Source organism: Suricata suricatta, chromosome 8, assembly GCF_006229205.1.
Source record: "Suricata suricatta isolate VVHF042 chromosome 8, meerkat_22Aug2017_6uvM2_HiC, whole genome shotgun sequence".
In the NCBI taxonomy this organism is placed as follows: Eukaryota; Metazoa; Chordata; class Mammalia; order Carnivora; family Herpestidae; genus Suricata; species Suricata suricatta.
The window spans coordinates 84220112-84238487 of NC_043707.1; the positions used below are offsets into that span (position 1 = coordinate 84220112).

The window sequence follows — 18376 nt, forward strand, 5'->3', positions numbered from 1 at the left end:
CAGAGTATGAGTGGGTGAGGGGCAGAGAGAGGGAAACAAAATCGGAGGAAGACTTAAGAGTCTGAGCTGTCAGCACAGAGCCCAATGCAGGGTTCCAACTCATGAGCTGTGAACCAATGTCAGATACTCAACCAACTGACCACCCATGTGTCCCTGAAAAGATTTTATTTTTATTTTATTTATTATTATTTTATGAATATAATTTATTGTCAGATTGGCTTACATACAACACCCAGTGTTCATCCCAAGAAGTGCCCTCCTCAATGTCCATCACCCATTTTCCTCTTTCCCCCACCCCTCATCCACCCTCAGTTTGTTCTCTGTATTTAAGAGTCTCTTGTGGTTTGCCTCCCTCCCTCCCTGTTTGTAACTATTTCCCCCATGATCTTCTGTTAAGTTACTCAAGATCCATGTATGAGTTAAAAACATTTATCTGTCCTTCTCTCAGCATAATACCTTCCAGTTGCATCCACATTGCTGCAAATGGCATGATTTCATTCTTTCCCCTTGCCATATAGTACTCCATTGTATATATAAACCACATCTTCTTTATCCATTCATCAGTTGGTGGACATTTAGGCTTTATGCAGCTGCTCTGGAAAACAGTATGGAGGTTCCTCAAAAAATTAAAAATAGAACTACCGTTTGACACAGAAATAGCCCTGCTTGGAATTTACCCAAGGGATACAGGAGTGCTGATGCACAGGGGGACGTGTACCCTAATATTTATAGCAGCACTTTCAACAATAGCCAAGTTATGGGAAGATTTTATTTTTAAGTAATCTCTATACTCAATGTGGAGCTCAAACTTACAACCTCAAAGTCAAGATCTGCATGCTCTGCCCACTGAGCCAGCCAAGCGCCCATCAAATATAAACATATAAGCTTTATTTCTGACTAGCCCTGAAGAACATCTCTTAAACTAGGGTTATAAATATAGAAGGTGTTTTAGATATTTTAGACGAGTATTTCAGACCTCTCCTTTTGCAGGTGAAAAAGGTTACAACAAAGCAGTTGCAGGATTTATCAAGAGACAAGTAGCTGCACAGCTGCACAGCTGGGATCTAAGAGCTGTCCTTTTGATGTTAAATCCAACAGAACACCAGCTTTTTGTCCTACTTATCTGGCTTTTGTGTTATATTGAGTTGAGTACTCACCAGCTATTCGTGAATCTGATAATTTTGCATTTATACATGTTTTTGAAATGGAAAACAAGGGCATAATACTTTAAATTACAAAATATAGAGAGATATGTCTACCTTAAATCTGAACAAAGGAAAACAAAATTATTTTATCAATTGAGAAATTAAGACGAGAGCCAGTTCAGTATGGATCAGTACAGATTATATCTATAATATGGCATCAGAATACAGTACTTAAAGGTCATAGCATTTGTGGTCAGTCCAACCAGCTTTGAATCCCAGTTTACTAGATTGTTTTCTTTAGCTATTTAATCTCTCCATGCCTCCATTTCCTCATTTAGAAAATGGAGATAATCTAAATTGAGAACACAGAAATAACCTTTTATTTTTATGATCAATTGGTTTTTCACAAGGATGGCAAGACAGTTCAATGGGGAAAACAATAGCCTTTTTAACAAACAGCGTGTGCCAACTGGACATGGATATCCACTTGCAAAAGAATGAAGTTGAACCCCCTGCCTCAGGTTACATCCAAAAAAATTAACTTAAAATGATTAAAAAACTTGAAGGTCAGAGCTCCAACTATAAGACTCATACAAGAAAACAGGAGTTTTCAGGACCATAGGTTACATAGTGATTTCTTGTGTATGAACAAAAGCACAAGCATCAAGGGGGAAAAAATAGATAAATTCTACTTAACCAAAATTAAATTTTTTTAAGTTTCAAAGGATCCCATCAAGTAAGTAAAACAATCACAGAATGGGAGACATGTGAAAATCATTTATCAGCTAACACACATGTACCCCAATGTTCATAGCAGCACTTTCAACAATAGCCAAATCATGGAAAGAGCCTAAATGTCCATCAACTAATGAATGGATCAAGAAGATGTGGTTTATCTATACAATGGAGTACTACATGGCAATGAGAAAGAATGAAATCTGGCCATTTGTAGGAAAGTGGATGGACCTCGAGGGTGTCATGCTAAGTGAAATAAGTCAGGCAGAGAAGGACAGATACCATATGTTTGCACTCATTGGTCTAACAGGAGAAACCTAACAGGGGACTATGGGGCGGGGAAGGGGTAAAGAGAGTTGGAGAGAGTGAGGCATACAAATCATGAGAGACTATTGAATACTGAAAACGGAACCGAGGGCTGAAGGAGGAGCGGGGAAGGGAATGATGGTCATGGAGGAGGGCACTTGTGGGGAGAACCACTGGATGTTATATGGAAACCAATTTGACAATAAACTATTATTAAAAAAAAAAAAAAGAAACTAAAAAAAGGTGTAGCCTACCTCGTATAACCTCTATTACCATTTCAGAAGCTGACTAATGTTAAAAAGTGGAGTCTTCTACCCAAAATAAATAACAACCTGATGCGATGTAAAGAACTAAGGACTCCTTTATCTGTCCCAACCCAGTTTTAGCATCCATCTCTCCTTTCCTTCCTTCTTCCCCCCACAAGCCTTGACTAAGTACATACTCTACACAGGCTATTGTAGTATAATTTGTAGCCATGAAGACAGGTAATATAATATACAGTAACTGTTCTCATGGAATCCCTAGGTTAGTACCATGGGGGAAAAATGCAATGTAAATCTTAGGTCTTATTGGTCTCAGATTATCACTGCTAAAGCAAACACTAACATTTTCACTTATTATCGATATTAGGGCATAACTAATAATCATAATTCTCAAGAGAATATATTTAGTGGGATTTGACTTCAAGAACCTTCCCTGGACTAGTCTAAGCCCTTTGTTAAGGTTTTCAATACATTTTGTTCCTTTGTGTATAATTAGCAACTCCTTTGGAAGCCTGCAAACATCAGAGTTCAGGTTTCTCAAAAGGACTGTTAACAGTCTTTCCTCAGAAGCACGTATGTGAAAAAGCTGTCTTTTGATATAGAAACTTCATGATGAGATTTAGTTAGCATTTTAGGCATAGTATTTTCAACTAAATCTGTATGCTTCTTAAAAGTATGTTTATAACAAATAAAGTGTGTTTATATCTTACTCATTTTATAGTATAAAGATATTTCTGTGAAAAACATATTTTGCTTATGTTGAATATAATATAGACCCATATATTTTGTTAAGAAAAATAACCAGGTAAATATAGAACAGATGAAAGTATAAAGAGACACATAATATTTTACTAGATATTTAAATAAGTCACAATAGTGCTAATATGTATAATCAAGGAAAAAATGATTCCCTACAATATTAAGTACTTCCCTATTCTCTAGTGTTTGTATGCATATTAAAAAATCATGTTCAGTATGATTAATTAATGGCTTGTGAACCATTTTCTAGGAAGTTTGGAGATTTTATTGCATATTTCAGCTTCAGTGTATAAACTTCATGTGTTTTCTCTTCAGATCCTCTCAATTATAGTTCATTGCTAATTTTGTGCTTTCCTACAGAAATTTTACAAAGGGCTAATGTAAAAATGTTTCCTTATAGTAAAAAAATCTTAAAAAATTTAAACAAGTAGAAATCTTGCAAGAGACATTGCTATGTGAGTCAGGTCTTCTGGGAGAATTGCAAGCTGGCATATTGCCCACTTATGCAGGGTTTCTTAATTTGTTCTACTATAAAATATTGTGAGCCTTCTCCCTAGCCATAAGTACTTGCACCAGTTTGAAATGCAGAAATTATAATTAGACTTGAAACTGAAAAGGAAGGTACCGTGGAGAGTCCTTGCTCTTATTAGCTTCATAGCTAGGGACAAACAGATGCCACAGACTATTTGAGGGCTGTTTCTTGGATGATGCTAATTGTTTATTGTGCTCATTACTCTGTGACATCCTTAGAATCACCCAGGTGGGGAGATGTTAGACTAAAATTACCAGTATCAGTGCTAAGACAAACTCACCCCTCCACCAGTTTAACTCCATTTTAGCCACAGCAGAGGGATTCAAAAGCCATTTTCAGTTTTATGAACAAGATTAAGAAAGCACTTGACACTGACCTTAGCTTATAAAAGTGGAACCCTCAGCAAATTGTTTTAGATTCTTTCACATTCCTAGCTCAAATATATAGAGGAAAATGTTTATAGGAAGAAATAAGATCAAGTACAAGCCCAACTATTTTCCATGTGAATTTTAACCAACATCCAGGCAACTGCTTTGATTCATTGCATGTGATTGCCTATCGACAGGTCTGCCAGGCTTATTCTGAACAGTCACTAAATATTTTTTTAAATAATTTTTCTTTGATAAACTTGTTTAATAAAAGTGGTGAGTGAGTGTGTCATCTTGTTCGCAATTTCCCACATGCCAAGTACAGGTTTTTGCATCCCATAGATACAGAATAAGAAACTTAATCCTTTTATTGGGGACAGGGGGCATGAAATTTGATTATACTCTAGATGATTTTTTAGATACCTTTCAGTTTCAAATTCTATGATTTTACTAATTATTGACTTGGTTTTGTTGGTTTGCTTATTGAATAATCAAATTATCGAATAGGAAAGAAGTGTTTATAAACTCATTGATCAAATGCACTATAATTTGAATGTTTGATACATATAGAGTTCAAATACAGTATGAATTTAGACTGTGGGTGAGTCTGTATGTGTGTGTATGGTCTAGTTACAATGAAAAATATATGACTCCCAGAACAACTGGAAGTTCTCTGAACAATTTTCATACTGCCTTCTCCCAAGAAATGAGGGCAAATTCACTCTTATAAGAAAGCCAACATAATGAAAAGCAATATATAAGCTGCTCATAAACCAAGGTGGAGGAGGAATAGTCAATTAAAGACAGTGTTAGAGAAGATATAGAATAAGAAAGGGATAACTAGAACTACTTCCAGTAGACTTTAAGAGACCCTATGGAGAAATTGAGACATTTGATTTTCATTGATTTGAATAAAACATGAGGACAGAATAGCATTGTGGTTAAGGACACAAAAGAGACATATCTAAGAGAGTAAAGAAAATCATGTTAATTAGCTGTAGTAAATAACCTCTTTACTTTTTCAAAACCTTTATCTCCTTAAATATTTGGTGGTGTTTCTAACAATAGTAGCAAACAATTTGTGTTATGTTGAGTCAATCTTACCATTAGGAAAAATACTTTCTTTGTTTCACTGAAAAGTATATTTCGGTGCAGTAACCTGTAATCATCACTGTGCTATACAAATTATATCTCTTCTGGGGAGTTTATCAAATGGTAACATTCCCATGTTGAATTATCTGGGATACAACTTGTAGTTGAACAATAAAATCACCCCTTTGATTTGTCTAATTATTTAATAAAAATTCCAAAATTAGCCTACATGATAGTATATCAAACAAGAGTAGAAATTTAATGTATGTAATGATTATATAGTAAATCAAGTATTTTATTCAGGAGGAAATTATGAAAATTATTTTTTATTGCATATAACGTATAACATTATAAAATCAAGGTGTGTTTTAAGTTCTGATAGGAATATAATCAGACATATACTTTTATAATGAGTAAATCCAACAGTAGTGGTACTGATGAGGTGAGTTGATGTATGTGATTTACATTTGCTGAAGTAATGCTCCGTACGTGAATGAAACTGTGGCTCAGAGGGTTTAACATTCCAAGGCCAAGCAGCAACAAATCTGAAATTATACTTTTTGAGTTCACATATATTGAATTTAGTTAAAGAGAAGTAAGAACTGTAGCATTTAACAAATGATTATAAAACATTGTTTACTTACCATTATGTATGCTAGGTATTTTGCACAAATTTTCTCCAATAATTATAACCCAACAAAGTGGGAAATATGGCTCACAAATGAAACAACAGAACCTCAGAAGGCAAAGAAAATTATCCATAATCTCAGAGTTAATGATTGTTAGCAAAAAGTACCTGTAACCTCCTCTAGACCTAGATTGAGAATCACTGAAACTGAATCCTTGGGAAGAGCTCAAAATGTGTGTTCGTTTGTCTTGGTTTGGTTTGGTGTGTGTGTGTGTGTGTGTGTGTGTGTGTGTGTGTGTGTGTGTGTGTGTGTTTAATGTCCTGAAGATTATTTTTTTAGTATGTGGAGCTGATAACCTGTTATCACAAGCACTGGGGGGTGAGAAAACAGGGATACTAAAGATAGGTCCCTTTTAAGCCTTATTAAATTTCAGTGTCTCTTTAATTTTTAAGGAATGAAAAATTTTACACATTGTGTTTGCAAGAAAGTCAGCCATGAAAGATTCAGTGTTCTTATGGGAAACATTCTCTTCTCTAAATGAAAAAATAAATTCTCTGTTAACTCTCTTGAAAGGTATTCTAATTGAGGAAGTCCATTCTTCCCTCAAAGCACGTGGGCAGTTCCCATTAATAATAAAACCCTTAGGAGAAAAATAATTCCCTATGATGCTATAAAATGCCCAAATAGAATGAAATCTTCTGCCAAGGTTTATACTGACTCTGAGTTTTGATATAAGCAACTAACTGTGCCTGCCACAGGACTTAGGAAAATTTTATCAGCAGTTATACAACTAACTGAATTAATGGAAAAGAGCAAATGCGAAAGTCAACAGTTTTAAATTGCACCCTCTAACTACAAAGCAAGGTTTGCATCTGTTTATTTTGATGACAGTCCATCTTGGTACCATGTTTTAGGATCCAAGAGTCTAGGAAAGTAAGATAACAGTGCTCTTGAATTCCACAGGAAGACAACATGTTTGGAAGAGAATATTCCCAAGCTGTGTTAATAGGAAAACATCTGTCAGTTACAGATTAAGTTTCTTCACAGATTTTCTACCTTTGGAAACATCTGCAGCTGAAATGCATTTTTCTAAAATGTAGATTACAGAGGTCAACTAGTTTATCAGTCATTCGAAGAACTGACTGCTTTCTACAGTATACAGATATAACTGAAATAGCAAGATTAAGTGCATACCCTTAAAACCACGAGCAAAAAGCAGTTGGGTGAAAGGGAAAGACTTTAGAAACGAACACATTAGTACTAAAGTAATTCATTTGGAGACTCACTTGTCGTCTGCCATGTTTTAATAAAGGAGAGTCTCATGGTACTCATTATATTCGAGAAACATTTACACCAGTCTTTCCCACATATATTTTATAGTAAAAAACATATCCCTCCAAATTTAATAGTTGATAATCAAATGAAAATAAATAGAGCAAACATAGGCACCTTGCAGAATATTTGTTTAAAATGGTTTATTTATAGCTTTATACTTAAATAGTGTATCTTAAAATACACATGCATATTAGCAAGTTAGGAAAATGTAAATGTAGAAATCTGTGTAAAGGCCTAATTGAAGTGAACCTTGCCAAACAATTAACAGTTTTGATTTATTTTAGACTAAGATTTAAGACTCTAGGGAACTTGCATGCAAATGCAGAAGGCTTGGTGATATCACCAGCATTGTAAGGAAGAAACTATCAATAGTATTCTTAATAAAGCTGAATTTTCTGTGACACTGATAGTTTCCTCTTCCCATCCTCCTCCTTATCCATCCTTATCATCTTTTTTTTTTTCTGATTCCTTTCTACATCCGACCCCTATTGGCCCAAATAAAAGCCTCTCATAAAACATCTGCATATTTGGGGATCCTGTTATCTACATAATCTTTAGAAGAGCAGTTTCCTTCAAGCTTGAAGGAAACAAGCTGCATTGTAGGAAGGATTGTAATGGAACAGAATTCTCTTAAGTATCCTTTATAGGTAAAAAGTGTGAGTGAAATTCCAGGACCAGATGGGTCCATAATATAAATTCTTTATATATATGAATACCACCCATCTTTTTCCATTCTGAATATTATTATAAAAACTGGATATGTTACTTGTTATTCTTGTGGAATCCCAAGAAGTTTAGTTTCAGGCTGAAAATCTAAACATTCATCAATATTAATAATGAAATAATATTAACCCTGCCCCCCACTATTTCTTCTGTATTGTGGCAAGAAGATGTGAGTTCTTAAGGGAAACACTAGCAGCCCCAAGCATAGACCCTTTGTCCAAAGCTGTTAACCTTTCTTTGAGATGATGCATTAATGGGTAGGAAGAAGAAAAATATTTATGCATACAGTCAGAATTGAAGGCAGTAGGTTATCTTGGTAGGAAGCTGCAAAAATAAGATTTTACCAGAGGGTTAAAGCATACTTTGAAAAGCTTCATTGAAACTATAAGGTTTTCTATCAGTATCAAAATGCTTGAAGCTCATTTCAAGGGAGTTTTTAAAAAGTTTGCAAAAAGAATATTCATCTGGAACCAAAGGTTGTCTTAGATTTGAACAGAGAACAACAAATGAAAAAAAATCAACAAGAAATCTTTGTTTGGCCAACACTAGCCTGCATATATTCTTAAAGGATTCATTTGTGTAAGTAATTAGAAACATCTCCATTTTTATGTTGAGAAATATACGTTTAAATGGATTAAAATGATAATTTTATCAACCCTAGGAAGTCAGTACAAAAAGCACTTAAAAATGTAGCCATTCTTCTTTGAAATATGAACAATAAGAAGGATATCAATAAAAGGTGAAAAACTATAAGATTCTATATAAAATAGTCATTTTTTAAATTATAAAAATATATCCTTAAAGCTCTCCACCTTGATATCTGGGAGTTTTGAATGTACTTCATCTCTCCATTATAAAATCCTAAGAACTAAAGTTAAAAATAGACACTTCTAAAAATATTACTGGAAAGGAAAGTGATTTTATATTATTAGCCAGCTATCCTGATAATCTTGCAATATTTCAAGACTAGTCATACTAAAGTTACCATGTTTGGCTGCAATGAAAAGGTGTATCTTATAGAACTCACATGAATGCTTTAATTTCTGAAGCAAGTGTCAGAGATAACTTTTTACTAAGATTTACATTAGTCTGTTCAATGTTTCTAAATTGGATCCTCAAAAATGAGATTTTTAGTCCTTTTACACTTTGTCTTTAAATAAAAGATTTTCAGTGAACAAATCTGAAATTTTACTCAATACTCCATATAAAAATAGGGGAAAAATTATATAGCCCAAGAAATGTTGTGAATGCCATGTTAAAAACTTGGCATTTCTAAGATTTTTCTGAAATGCTTTAGTAAAGAGCAAAACAGCTATGTTAAGATATTTTTCATAGAGAATAAAGAAATCTTTTATAACTCATGATTGGCTAGAATGCTGCATGTTTAGAGATGTTAATAAACTCTTGAACAAAAGAATTTGTTGTGTAATTATCATGGTGTATTTAATTATCTCCCCACCTATAGTGTCAGCATAAGGGCCATCAGGAAAGTGTACATTTCCATAAATGTTTTCTGTGGTTGATTGGCCTCGCTAATAACAGCTGGGTTTCAGCCAACTTGCTGGTTGGTCTTGTCTTCTTGAAGGCACCTTTAGTCTTTAAAAACAATTCTCTTTTCTTAGATACTGAACTTCATGAAGGCTGCCAACCGTGTTCCTTTTAGTATTCTTTTTATATTGCTTAATAAAGGTGGGAAGGGGCTTTGTTCATCAGCTTTACTTCCAGGGCAACAAGAAAGAAGGTACCTCTTACCGCTCAGTATCCCTTACACGTTTTTACAATTTACTTGATGGCTAATAGTTAGGATGTGCCTGTGTAATACCTACTGATGTTTTTAATGTTCCCATGCTACGTTCTCAATCTCATACACTGTTATATGGTAATAGGGATATATCTCTTGAGGAATTCACTGATAGATATGATATTGCTCTATATTCCTTTCTATTGTCTTCACACTAAGATGGCTAAGCCCAGGGTGGCACATGATCAAGCAACAAATATTTTTAAGTACACACTGACTTCTTAGAGTTATTAATCCCTTGAATTGGTTCTTGGTGATGATACTGCAATTAATTTCATATCTTATAAGATACCACGCATTTTATAATGTCCAGAAATTTTTTAACATTCATCATAGTGACTTAAATAAATTCATTTAAATTTATAAACCTATACATTTTCATAGTGGAAAATACTTTTTTGAAGTAAAAATGAGGTAATTTGATGTTACATTTACAAACATTAGGGCAGTTTCATAAGTAGTCCCTGGACCAAGCAATATTATCATTACTGAGAAATTGTTAAAAAGTCAAATTCTGGGGCACCTGGGTGGCTCAGTTGGTTAAGTATCCAGCTTTGGCTCAGGTCATTATCTCACAGTTTATGGGTTTGAGCCCTGTGTTGGGCTCTGTGCTGACAGCTAGCTCAGAGCCTGGAGCCTGTTTCAGATTCTGTGTCTCCCTCTCTCTCTGACCCTCCGCTGCTCATGCTTCTCTCTATATCTCTCAAAAATAAATTTAAAAAAAAAAAACAGAAAAAAAAGACAAATCCTTAGGCTTCACCCAAGACTATTAATAAGAAGCTCAGGGTAGGACCCAACAATCTGTATTTTAACAAGCCTTCTTATTCTTATTTATAAGAATAAGGCGATTCTTATTTATGCCAGAGTGGAAGAATTATTGCTGGGAAGGATAATGAAAGCAATTTGTCTGGAAATGAATAATCTTGGCTGAACAACTTCATGAAGGAAACAAATTTAAATTTATATGTTCTATTTTTTAAGTTAAATAATACATAGTCTACTGAAATTGGCCAGGATTTATTTGAGATTATTTATTGATTTGAAATCATTCAGAGTATTTCTCTACCCTTTACCCACCAAAAAAAAAAATAATAAATAGTAAGAACAGACTTTTTTCTAGTGTTTGAAATTATTGTATAAATAATGATGCTTTTGAGGTCATATAAATTTGAATTAGGAAAACCAAAAATAATAAATTATTATCTGACATTACTACATGAATTCTAAATGAAGTTCAGGCCATGACAAGCCATGGTGTATTTTGTTTTCTGTTCTTAAATAATGTAAAACATGTATCACCATCTCCATCAAGGACTAAGGAGTCAGTCCTTTGTGTTGGGGCAGCTCAACAAAACGTTGACATTGGGTATGGACTCATATTGGGTGGCAAATAAACCCTAAATATTTTTTAGTGTTTTCTTCTTAAATAATAATATGTATTATTGTAAAAAGCATAAATATTAAACTAAAACCACAGGCAGTTCCACTCTTTAGTCTACTTTTTGGTCATTAATAGTGAATTGTGTCCCACCATTATGTGTTGAAAACTAATTCTGCCCGCCTCCCTGCCCCCAGCCCAGTTCCTCAGAATGTGGCTATATTTTGGAGTCAGTATGTTTAAGGAGGTAATTAAGACTAAATGAAGTCTTGTGGGTGGACCCTAATCCCCTGTGACTGGTGTTCTTATAAGAGGAGATCATTAGGATAGACACAAGCATAGAAGAAAGACGACATGAAGACAGAGATAGAAGAGACTATCTAAAAGCCAAGGAAAGAGGTGTCAGAAGAAATCAAGCCTGCTGACATCTTGATCTCCAAATTCTACCCTCCAGAACTGTGAGAAAGTTAGTTTCTATTGTTTAAGTCACCCAGTTCATGGTACCTGGTTATTGAAGCCCTATCAAATTAATATTTGGTCACTATTGGTTATTGTAGTTACTCCTTTCTCTTTGAAGGTAGCTATTTCTGGTTCACTGCTCAATTTTTCTCTAGGTAGAGCTGCCTCTCTTGCTTAATTTCAGAATCTTTTTGTTTGTCTCTTTCTGTCATGCTACCATTGTTTTGAAAATGTTTTGATTGTTTTATCACTTGCTACCTTCATCTTCTACCCCTCAACCTGCACAATCATACTAGAGTTATATATTATATTTCCATCCTCACTATTACTGCTATAGGCCCTCATCTCCTCTATGGATTATTGCAAGAATCCTCCTTTTCTTTCTCTAAGTCTCTTCTGAGATTCTAGCCTGGCCTCTGGAATGCAGGTAGCTTGGGTGTTCTAAAGCAGAAGTCTGATTTATCCTCTTTAGTCACTCATCCTTATTATTTTAGATTTTGTTTAGTTTAAAAGAAATACTTATCCTCCACTGATTACATGATAAGCCCCAATGCTATAATATGGAATCATGACCTGTAATAACTTTTCTTTTCCATTTCACTGCGTGTTGCTTATGCTCAGGCAATTCAAATCCTCACAACTGAATACACTCCTCACTTCTATTGTCTTTCTAGAAAAATTTCAGATACATATAAGATCCTCACATTCCTAGCTATGAATGAATGGTTATCTCTACAAAGTATAAAAAGTAAAAAGATATACAAAAATATCCTTCAATCTAATTCAAGTCCTACTTCCTCCTAAGGTTTTCCTTAACCACTGTGGCCTATGCTCCATCTTCCGAAATAACCTTTTAATCTTTGCCATTCACTGAACACTAGATGATGAACAGATTAATGTTTCTCATATTGTTAGCTTAAAATTATAGAATCTTAACAGTATAGAACTATACTGGACTTGCAAAAAGAAAAACTCCTATATTCAGGAAGGAAACAGAGTATGGAAGCCAAGTAGAGGAGAGATTAAGTCTTAGCAAGAAGACTATTTTATTTAATAATATGACTATTTTTATATGGTGGGCAACACTTCTAGGTCAGGACAGGTTCATGAAAGTAATATAGACTGGTCTAATTTTATTGACCTTTTTCATCTTTTTTGTTGTGTCTTAGAATATTTGAGGATGATATTTGTATATAGTTATTCTCTAGGGGTGCCAGGCTACCTCACTCATTAGAGCATACAACTCTTGATTTGGGGGTTGCATGTTTGAGCCCTATACTGAGTGTAGACATTATTTTAAAAAATAAAAATCATAAAAAAAGAATGGTACTGGTTAGCACAGGTGTTTGGGTGGGTCCTATATTAAAATCTTGGTTCTTAGTGCTTTTAGTAAACTGTATTCTCCGAATATAGATGTTTCTAAGTCTCTAGAATCTAAAAACAGGACTTCCACATGCAATTGTCCAGACTGTTCACTGCACAGGGACGCCTGGCTAAAAGAGCAAGGCCGGGGCTATCGCCCACACTTGCTCACCGCACTGTAGTCCCCGGCGCGGTCTGGTCCTTTTTATTTCATAGGAAGGCTTTTTACTGCTATGCAGCAGCCTTATTGAAATCAGTTGACATGATCAGCCGCCACCATTATTACTGACAGCATGAATTAGTTAAATTCCAAAGACTCAGAACAACCAGAAATCTGCTTTTACAGAGAGAAGCAGGATTACTCTGTAACCAAGTTATGAGTTTTCGTCTAAGAATATGTTTTTTTGTTAATCAGAGACTTGCTTTCCAGTGCAATTAAAGCAGATAAATGCAGCAGAGAAGAGGATGACAAATTGTGCCGAGGATTTATTTTTTTAAAACTTATTATAATGAGATGCTGTCTACTAGATTGTCATTTTTGAGACATGCCAGTTTATTCATATGTGTCTTTGTGAGTTAATAAAAGATTATTTTATGTAGAAAAGAAAAAAAGTGCTGTGAAAACCAGTTTCTTGGGGAATCAATATGCAGATTATTAATTGTGATGTTATAATACTGAATGACAACCCAAGTTTTCTAGTCTTGCACATCTTTTAATTGAAGATACTTGGTCCTCTAGAGGGCTAACACACATAAGCAGTAAGCCTGGCAGCTTCAACCCATTGCAGAGAAAGTAAAGTAACATCTTTCAAAATTTTTCAGAGCAAGCTAATTATAGTATTAGGTTGATATACTTAAAAGGCAGAAAGTAATAATGGAGAAGACAGACCATAAGGTAGAAGAATCAGAAAATGTGGGCTTGTAAGTATGAGAATGGTCACCAGGAATGTGGTTAAAGACGGAGTCCCACAAACCTAGGTAAACAGGGAGAGAAAATGAGAAATTAGTGCATAAAGATAATAAGCACCATAACTATTTTATACTCAAAGAGAATGATCATTTTTCATTTTATTTCCTGCCTTGTACATCATTCCTGAGTACAGTTTTCAATTCCTCTATTTTCACCCATTAAATAATGTACTTTCATAGATGCTTTGAGATCCTTAGATGAAAGGTACTAAGTGCAAATTAGTGTCATCTAAAAGCTGTCTTAATGACTTCATAAGCAAGAGTGGAATGGCTTCCAATTTAGTTCTAAATAGGTGTAAATCATTTCATGTGAAGAACCAAGTGAATTAATTGCAGAAGAATAGTTCAGCATGCACCAAATCTATTAGGATACTTGAACACAGCTGCAACTCAGAGGATAAACTAGATTAGAATACTGTTTGCAGAAAATAGCAAATCGAAGCCCTCTTTGAGGCAATTAACAAAATCAGAGCATCCTTTGAAGCAAATAAGCATGAAAAATGCCTTTCTTACTCTGATTTTTCCAATTGCCTAATTTTGCTACTGTCTTGAGTGTCTTAGATTATGTTCAAAGCCCAACACAACAGAGTTTCTGTCATACAGATGAGATTTTGTTTTGATGTGAGCTAAACAACCACAACTAAATGCACATTTTCAACCATAGCAATGATGAATATGAACTATTGCAGTAACACCCACCACAGCTTGACTCACTGGTAGCATTACCCATCATATTCTACTTATATTTTTCCATTTATTAGGGCGGATAATGTGAGAAGATTAGGGAAATCTAGAAAAAGTTATTAACAAAATGATAAAATATAATATTTGCATATGTAAATTATCTGGTATATATAATGTCTTTCTATACATTACCATAATTGTATATAGCTATCTTATGAATTAGTAATATAGATGTCACTTTTCTGTACTTTAAAGAGAAGGCAACAATAATTCATGTACATTAATTAACTGGTGCAGTATCACATCAAGAGAGAGTTGTACATCAAGGACTTAGCCTAGTGATTTTTTTTCCAAAGCCTCTCTACTAAACCATGCTACAATAAAATTTCTTTAAAATTTTGTAGTTATTTTTTCTTGCCAACAGATATTTTAGCTACTCCACATTCTATAAAAAAACCCTTGAGATAATGGTTTGCCATGGACTTATTTATTTCTATTTTAAAATGGTTTTTCAAATCTGAAGCTCAAATTACTTTACAAATACAAATGTTATTCTATAGAAGTAGGTAAATAATTCTTGCTTTAATACCAAAGAAATAAACAAAGAACCCTCAAAACATCCTATTTATCTTTCTCTTCTACATCTAGGAATGCATAAGAATTGAGAGGTATGGGAAGAAAGAATATGTCTCAGTCATAAAACGGAGGTCATTTGTCTTTGAATGTGAAACACTGGGGAAGCCTAAGTGCAGCCCAGCTTTCTCAACTTCCTAAAGCATTTTCAGGAGGAAAAATAAAGAAGAAATGAAATAGAAAAAGACAGGAAAAATGTCCACATGAGAACAAATAAGAATAAATGTTTGTGGTAATATCAGTTTATTTATCAAAAATGTGCAAATTGTTGCTCTTTCCAAGCAGTGTGTCCAGGAGTGTGTTACTGAAATTTGAACTGGATATAGCCTGTCTCTCTCAGAATGTGCTAAATAAATTACTCTGCAGTATATCATTTTAAGTGGCTGAAAATAATCAAGTTTTATATTTTGCACATGTTATATGTATATCATGGTAGAGAGACAAGCTTTGTTCATCAGTCCCTAAGTGATCCAGGAAGACAGAGCAACAACTATTTTGAATGTTATAGAGTCCTGGAGGAGAAAGAGAATGCTTTAGATGGTCTCAAACCAAACAGGAAATGACCTACCACTTCTGCTTATAACACTTCCTTATTCTCATTATACTTCCTGAGACTCTGTTAACTAGCTTGTCACAGAAATATTTGGTGAACAGTGCTAATGTTTATAACACAACAATACTAGCTTCGCTGTTAAAATAATCCATAGAACCCTGTCTTAGAGAACCATAGAACTTAAGAAGGCAAGGATTTAATTCAACACAAGTATTAAAACCATCTCAGAAAATCAAAGTTTACCACTTAAGTGTACTTTGACAGAAACATCATCATCATTCTCTGTGTTACACATCTTCAAAGTAAGTTTTAGACATTATTTATATAATTATAAAATTAGTTTAGAAACTCCTTAATAATTACATGTGCCACAGTTTTTTAATCAATTTTCCAACATCTATTGCCACCATTTATTTTTATGTCGACAATATTATTTAGTGTGTCAGAGTACTAAACTTTTTAGACTGCACAACCTAAAACTCCAAGGCTGGTGTTTCTGCAATCATACGATTCTATGCAAAAATATTAACAGTGGCTGCTGTGACTTAATACTTCCTAAAATTCTTCTCAGAAAGGATAAATTGATATCTTTCTTATTCTCAAATCAAAATAGATCATGTGAGTTCAAGTTAATTGAGAACTCAACTCATGAATTAAACCTAATAGAAACAGAATCCAGATAGGTAGTATAAAAAAGCAAGTTTCTTCTAAAACAAATAAAGGAAAAAATATGAGTCTGAATAAAAATTATTTTATTGGCAGTAAATAAGGTAATATGATTAAAGTCTTCATTACTGGTTTTAGGGTTTCAAAGTCTGCTAGGTTCTTATTTGTCTAGTGCAGGGTCCCCCCGCCCGCCTCAGGCCAGCAGGGCGGTAAATCCTTGCGGGTTCGTTCCTGAGGGAGGGAGAGAAATAGGGCAGGAGGGCAGGAAGGGGACGCACAGAGAGTGAGGCAAGACAAGCAATTTCTGATCAAGCCCCCTTTATTAAGAAAATAATTCTCTCTTATATAGGGTTTGGGCGGGGAACTGACCCAGGTTGGTTGCCAGGTAACAGAGTCAAATGATTATTAGAGAAAGGAGAAACTGAAACTGAAACTCTGGACACAGCATCAAAAAGAAGCGCCCAGACTTGCCTCTGCAATGCTGGGCAGGGGAAGCTTAGCGCTGCATAAACCAGAATGCGGTTTGATCTTTTGTTCATTTTGGCTTTTTTCGTCTGGCTCAGTATGACTGTCTCTGAATCCCGGACCAGGAATGCACTCTCCTAGCCTCCAGATGTAAATCTTGTTTTTTGGTTGCTCCCTGGAGAGCGATATGTCCTTGCCTGAGGCGGCCAAAACTCGGCAGCTCCCAACAGTCTAGTACAAATTAATATAACCTGTCAAGCATCAGCATGCCAATATAAGGCATGTTTCTTTATGAGCGATGACAAACGTGTAAGGTGTGAAGGGTGTGTACTACTTACAAGACCACTTAATATGCATTCTGGGCTGACAATGAACATTATGCAACCACAACAATGAAGACACATGAAGAAGTGTGTGGTCCTGTCAGTAACTCTTATGTTGACTTTTCTTATGAAACTTAAAATACTGCTATCAGAGGTGCCTTGACAAGCAAAATTATCACAAAGCATTTCAGTCCACACAAAAACTCTACCAGAAATACTGTTTTATCAATTTTGAGTATGAAGAACTACTGGAATTTTGGAGATCTAAGATTTAGGTTAGGACCTTTGAAATGCCTAGGTCACTCACTTGTGAGCCACTCCTAGGGCTGTCTTTCATGTCTTAGCACAGTATACCATCTATATTCATAAACCTACATAAGTAGTACTTTACAAGATATACTCTGCACTCACAAGTCCCTGAAATATGGATGACAAACAGTAGAATACTTGATATTCTTGACACACAATGGAGTAAAAGCTCTAAGAAGAAGAGAACTTCTGTACAGCTCGTCTACTTAATGCAATCCTGCAATAGAGTTTAACTTCTATTAGACTTGCTTCTCACAGCTCTCTTATCCCCAGGTGTTCATATGAAAGCTGAGATTCTTACAAACAAAATATTCTAGCCTTCAGGGTGAATTTTCAAAATCCTGCTTAGGCAAGGCACATACAAAACCTGTTAGTTTATTGCGTTTTTGGTACATGTTGCCTCTGCAGTGTTTTGAACATTTACCCCTTCAGGTTAGCACATTCATTAAAAAATCTCTCATGAGTGTGATATGAACTCAAATTTGAGCACACAGATTTGAATGAATAAAAAGGCACTTACAGAGCCAGATAATAGTCACATTCATAGGTCTGTGATTTTTCAACCTAGCTCTAGGCCAACATAATTTCACACAGTGTAGCAGAATGAATAGTAAACTTATTACCTGATCTTTAAGACGGCACAATATCAAATTCTAGAAATTAAAAATATGAGGCAGCTACACTTTAGTGTTCCCTCACATCCACAAAGCTTTAATCACGGTGTTAATAAAGTATGAATTTAATTTTGGCCAGGCGTATTGTTGTTGTTGTTGAGTCTTAATCTTCAGCCAATTTCTGGTTTTTAAGATGTTTTTCTTTGACCACTGGTAATTGCAGTAATTGCAGAAAAAGCTTTAGCTTTTACACCAAAGTCCAGGGAGCTTACT

At 34.8% G+C, this 18376-nt stretch overlaps 1 protein-coding gene across 3 annotated transcripts in view; it reads left to right on the forward strand.

Annotated features, from left to right (window-relative positions):
• The window catches only part of NEGR1 (neuronal growth regulator 1), an 837537-nt gene that overhangs the window by 393618 nt on the left and 425543 nt on the right, over positions 1 to 18376 (forward strand). The window lies entirely within an intron of this gene.